The 6,233-nt window shown below is 42.4% G+C and overlaps 1 non-coding gene across 1 annotated transcript; it reads left to right on the forward strand.

Annotated features, from left to right (window-relative positions):
* Positions 1–5,865: 5,865 nt before the first annotated feature.
* LOC130964979 (small nucleolar RNA R71) lies at positions 5,866–5,973 on the forward strand. Its single transcript, XR_009081041.1, has one exon. It is a non-coding gene; the product is annotated as a small nucleolar RNA R71 (small nucleolar RNA).
* Positions 5,974–6,233: the final 260 nt, after the last annotated feature.

Genomic DNA, 6,233 nt, shown 5'->3' on the forward strand with positions numbered 1-6,233 from the left:
CTGTCGGTTCTCAATCAGGCCGGAATAGAATCCAGTGATTCTTTTGCGTCTGTCACTAACGCCCCGCCTTCAGGAGTTTGAAGCACGTCACAGTCATTCAATCATTGAATCCTACTCAGAATACCACAGACAAGGTTAGACCTTCCGGATTCTCTTGAATGCCGCCATCAGTTCTCGCCTATACCACGAAGACTCTGATCTCACAGAATGGCTGGCTCGTTTGTCAGGCGAGCACTCGGTTGTCAGGCGATCAACCATGCATCGTGTTATCAGGAATCCAAGAGATATTCACTAGAGCTTTGATTGCTTGTAGAACAAGAGTGGTTGTCAGTCACCTTGTTCATGAGTGAGAATGATGATGAGTGTCACGGATCATCACATTCATCAAGTTGAAGAACAAGTGATATCTTGGACAAAGAACAAGCGGAATTGAATAGAAGAACAATAGTAATTGCATTAATACTTGAGGTACAGCAGAGCTCCACACCTTAATCTATGGTGTGTAGAAACTCCACCGTTGAAAATACATAAGAACAAGGTCTAGGCATGGCCGAATGGCCAGCCTCCCAATGATCTAAGATAGCATAAAACACGAAGGTAGCTACCAAGATATCAAATACAATAGTAAAAGGTCCTACTTATAGAAAACTAGTAGCCTAAGGTGTACAAAAGATGAGTAAATGACATAAAAATCCACTTCCGGGCCCACTTGGTGTGTGCTTGGGCTGAGCAAATGAAGCATTTTCGTGTAGAGACTCTCCTTGGAGTTAAACGCCAGCTTTTATGCCAGTTTGGGCGTTTAACTCCCATTTAGGTGCCAGTTCCGGCGTTTAACGCTGGAATTTCTTGAGGTGAGTTTGAACTCCGGTTTGGGCCATCAAATCTTGAGCAAAGTATGGACTATCATATATTGCTGGAAAGCCCAGGATGTCTACTTTCCAACGCCGTTAAGAGCGCGCCAATTTGGTTTCTGTAGCTCCAGAAAATCTACTTCGAGTGCAGGGAGGTCAGAATCCAACAGCATCTGCAGTCCTTTTGAGTTTCTGGATCAGATTTTTGCTCAGATCCCTCAATTTCAGCCAGAAAATACCTAAAATCACAGAAAAACACACAAACTCATAGTAAAGTCCAGAAAAGTGAATTTTTAACTAAAAACTAATAAAAATATACTAAAAACTAACTAGATCATACCAAAAACATACTAAAAACAATGCCAAAAAGTGTATAAATTATCCGCTCATCACAACACCAAACTTAAATCGTTGCTTGTCCCCAAGCAACTGAAAATCAAATAAGATAAAAAGAAGAGAATATGCAATGAATTCCAAAAACATCTATGAAGATCAGTATTAATTAGATGAGCGGGGCTTTTAGCTTTCTGCCTCTGAACAGTTTTGGCATCTCACTCTATCCTTTGCAACTCAGAATGATTGGCTTCTTTAGGAACTCAGAATCCAGATAGTGTTATTGATTCTCCTAGTTAAGTATGATGATTCTTGAACACAGCTACTTATTGAGTCTTGGCCGTGGCCCAAAGCACTCTGTCTTCCAGTATCACCACCGGATACATACATGCCACAGACACATAATTGGGTGAACCTTTTTAGATTGTGACTCAGCTTTGCTAGAGTCCCCAATTAGAGGTGTCCAGGGTTCTTAAGCACACTCTTTTTGCCTTGGATCACAACTTTATTTCTTTCTTTTTCTTTCTTTTTCTCTTTCTTTTTCGTTTTTTTTTTTCGCCTCTTTTTTTTTGTATTCACTGCTTTTTCTTGCTTCAAGAATCATTTTTATGATTTTTCAGATCCTCAGTAACATGTCTCCTTTTTCATCATTCTTTCAAGAGCCAACATTCATGAATCACAAATTCAAAAGACATATGCACTGTTTAAGCATACATTCAGAAGACAAAAATATTGCCACCACATCAAAATAATTAAACTGTTATAAAATTCAAAATTCATGCAATTCTTTTTCTTTTCAATTAAGCACGTTTTTCTTTTTTTCTTTTTTTTTTCATTCAAGAAAGGTGATGGATTCATAAGACATTCATAACTTTAAGGCATAGACACTAAGACACTAATGATCACAAGACACAAACATGGGCAAACATAAGCATAAATTTTCGAAAAACAAGAAAATAAAGAACAAGGAGATTAAGAACGGGTCCACCTTAGTGATGGCGGCTCTTTCTTCCTCTTGAAGATCCTATGGAGTGCTTGAGCTCCTCAATGTCTCTTCCTTGTCTTTGTTGCTCTTCTCTCATGATTCTTTGATCTTCTCTAATTTCATGGAGGAGAATGGAGTGTTCTTGGTGCTCCACCCTTAGTTGTCCCATGTTGGAACTCAATTCTCCTAGGGAGGTGTTTACTTGCTCCCAATAATCTTGTGGAGGAAAGTGCATCCCCTGAGGTATCTCAGGGATCTCATGATGAGAGGGGTCTCTTGTTTGCTCCATCCTTTTCTTGGTGATGGGCTTGTCCTCATCAATGGGGGTATCTCCTTCTATGTCAACTCCAACTGAATAACAGAGGTGACAAATGAGATGAGGAAAGGCTAGCCTTGCCAAGGTGGAAGACTTGTCCGCCACTTTATAGAGTTCTGGGCTATAACCTCATGAACTTCCACTTCTTCTCCAATCATGATGCTATGAATCATGATGGCCCGGTCTAGAGTAACTTCGGACCGGTTGCTAGTGGGAATAACTGAGCGTTGGATAAACTCCAACCATCCTCTAGCCACGGGTTTGAGGTCATGCCTTCTCAATTGAACCGGCTTCCCTCTTGAATCTCTCTTCCATTGGGCGCCCTCTTCACATATGACTGTGAGGACTTGGTCCAACCTTTGATCAAAGTTGACCCTTCTAGTGTAAGGATGTTCATCTCCTTGCATCATGGGCAAATTGAATGCCAACCTTACACTTTCCGGACTAAAATCCAAGTATTTCCCCCGAACCATAGTAAGATAATTCTTTGGATCCGGGTTCACACTTTGATCATGGTTCTTGGTGATCCATGCATTGGCATAGAACTCTTGAACCATCAAGATTCCGACTTGTTGAATGGGGTTGGTAAGCACTTCCCAACCTCTTCTTCGGATCTCATGGCGGATCTCCGGATATTCACCCTTTTTGAGTGAAAAGGGGACCTCGGGGATCACATTCTTCAAGGCCACAACTTCATAGAAGTGGTCTTGATGCACCCTTGAGATGAATCTATCCATCTCCCATGACTCGGAGGTGGAAGCTTTTGCCTTCCCTTTCCTCTTTCTAGAGGTTTCTCCGGCCTTGGATGCCATAAATGGTTATGGAAAACGAAAAAGCAACGCTTTTACCACACCAAACTTAAAAGGTTTGCTCGTCCTCGAGCAAAAGAAGAAAGAAGAGAGTAGAAGAAGAAGAAATGAGGGAGAAGGGGATGGCTTTGTATTCGGCCAAAAAAGGGGAGAAGTGGTGTTTAGGTTGTGTGAAAATGAAGGAGTGAAGAAGGGTATTTATAGGAGAGAAGGGAGATGGAGTTCGGCCATTATGGGTGGGTTTGGGAGGGAAAGTGGTTTGAATTTGAAGGGTGAGGTTGGTGGGGTTTTGTGAAGGATGGATGTGAGTGGTGAAGAGAAAGATGGGATTTGATAGGTGAAGGGTTTTTGGGGAAGAGGTATTGAGGTGATTGGTGAATGGGGGAAGAAGAGAGAGGGTGGTGGTGGGGTTGGTGGGGGTCCTGTGGGGTCCACAGATCCTGTGGTGTCAAGGAAAAGTCATCCCTGCACCAAATGTTGCTCAAAATCACGTTTTGAGTCATTTCTGGCGTTAAACGCCGGGCTGGTGCCCATTCCTGGCGTTTAACGCCAGGTTCTTGCCCTTTTCTGGCGTTTAACGCCAGTCTGGTGCCCCTTTCTGGCGTTAAACGCCCAGAATGGTGCCAGACTGGGTGTTAAACGCCCAACTGCTAGCCTCACTGGCGTTTAAACGCCAGTGGGTTCTTCCTCCAGGGTGTGCTGTTTTTCTTCCTGTTTTTCATTTTGTTTTTGCTTTTTCAATGGATTTTGTGACTTCTTATGATCATCAACCTACAAAAAACATAAAATAACAAAGGGAAATAGATAAAATATAATCATTGGGTTGCCTCCCAACAAGCGCTTCTTTAATGTCAGTAGCTTGATAGAGGGCTCTCATGGAGCCTCACAGATACTCAGAGCAATGTGGGAACCTCCCAACACCAAACTTAAAGTTTGAATGTGGGGGTTCAACACCAAACTTAGAGTTTGGTTGTGGCCTCCCAACACCAAACTTAGAGTTTGACTGTGGGGGCTCTGTTTGTTTCTGATTTGAGAGAAGCTCTTCATGCTTCTTCTCCATGGTGACAGAGGGATATCCTTGAGCCTTAAACACCAAGGATTTTTCATTCACTTGAATGATCAGTTCACCTCTATCAACATCAATCACAGCCTTTGCTGTGGCTAGGAAGGGTCTGCCAAGGATGATGGATTCATCCATGCACTTCCCAGTCTCTAGGACTATGAAATCAGTAGGGATGTAATGGTCTTCAACTTTTACCAAAACATTCTCTACAAGTCCATGAGCTTGTTTTCTTGAATTGTCTGCCATCTCTAATGAGATTCTTGCAGCTTGTACCTCAAAGATCCCTAGCTTCTCCATTACAGAGAGAGGCATGAGGTTTACACTTGACCCTAAGTCACACAGAGCCTTCTTGAAGGTCATGGTGCCTATGGTACAAGGTATTGAAAACTTCCCAGGATCTTGTTTCTTTTGAGGTAATTTCTGCCTAGACAAGTCATCCAGTTCTTTGGTGAGCAAAGGAGGTTCATCTTCCCAAGTCTCATTTCCAAATAACTTGTCATTTAGCTTCATGATTGCTCCAAGGTATTTAGCAACTTGCTCTTCAGTGACATACTCATCCTCTTCAGAGGAAGAATACTCATCAGAGCTCATGAAAGACAGAAGTAAGTCCAATGGAATCTCTATGGTCTCATTTTGAGCCTCAGATTTCCATGGTTCCTCATTGGGGAACTCAGAGGAGGTTGGTGCACGCCCATTGAGGTCTTCCTCAGTGGCGTCCACCTCCTCTCTTTCCTCTCCATATTCGGCCATGGTTATGGCTTTGCACTCTCCTTTGGATTTTCTTCTGTATTACTTGGGAGAGTACTAGGAGGGAGTTCAGTAACTTTCTTGCTCAGCTGTCCCACTTGTGCCTCCAAATTCCTAATGGAGGACCTTGTTTCAGTCATGAAACTTTGAGTGGTTTTGATTAGATCAGAGACCATGGTTGCTAAGTCAGAGGGGTTCTGCTTAGAATTCTCTGTCTGTTGCTGAGAAGATGATGGAAAAGGTTTGCCATTGCTAAACCTGTTTCTTCCACCATTATTGTTGTTGAAACCTTGTTGAGGTCTCTGTTGATCCTTCCATGAGAAATTTGGATGATTCCTCCATGAAGAATTATAGGTGTTTCCATAGGGTTCTCCTAGGTAATTCACCTCTTCCATTGAAGGGTTCTCGGGATCATAAGCTTCTTCCTCAGATGAAGCATCCTTATTACTGCCAGGTGCATTTTGCATTCCAGACAGACTTTGAGAAATCAAATTGACTTGTTGAGTCAATATCTTATTCTGAGCCAGTATGGCATTCAGAGCATCAATCTCAAGAACTCCTTTCTTCTGACTTGTCCCATTGTTCACAGGATTCCTTTCAGAAGTGTACATGAATTGGTTATTTGCAACCATTTTAATTAGCTCTTGAGCTTCTGCAGGCGTCTTCTTCAGATGAAGAGATCCTCCAGCAGAGCTATCCAAAGACATCTTGGATAGTTCAGAGAGACCATCATAGAAAATTCCTATGATGCTCCATTCAGAAAGCATGTCAGAAGGGCACTTTCTGATTAATTGTTTGTATCTTTCCCAAGCTTCATAGAGGGATTCTCCATCCTTCTGTCTGAAGGTTTGGACTTCCACTCTAAGCTTGCTCAATTTTTGAGGTGGAAAGAACTTTGCCAAGAAGGCATTGACTAGCTTTTCCCAAGAGTCCAGGCTTTCTTTAGGTTGAGAGTCCAACCATATTCTAGCTCTGTCTCTTACAGCAAAAGGGAATAGCATCAGTCTGTAGACCTCAGGGTCAACCCCATTAGTCTTGACCGTGTCACAGATTTGCAAGAATTCAGCTAAGAACTGATGAGGATCTTCCAATGGAAGTCCATGGAACTTGCAATTCTGTTGTATTAGAG

Source organism: Arachis stenosperma, chromosome 2, assembly GCF_014773155.1.
Source record: "Arachis stenosperma cultivar V10309 chromosome 2, arast.V10309.gnm1.PFL2, whole genome shotgun sequence".
In the NCBI taxonomy this organism is placed as follows: domain Eukaryota; kingdom Viridiplantae; phylum Streptophyta; class Magnoliopsida; order Fabales; family Fabaceae; genus Arachis; species Arachis stenosperma.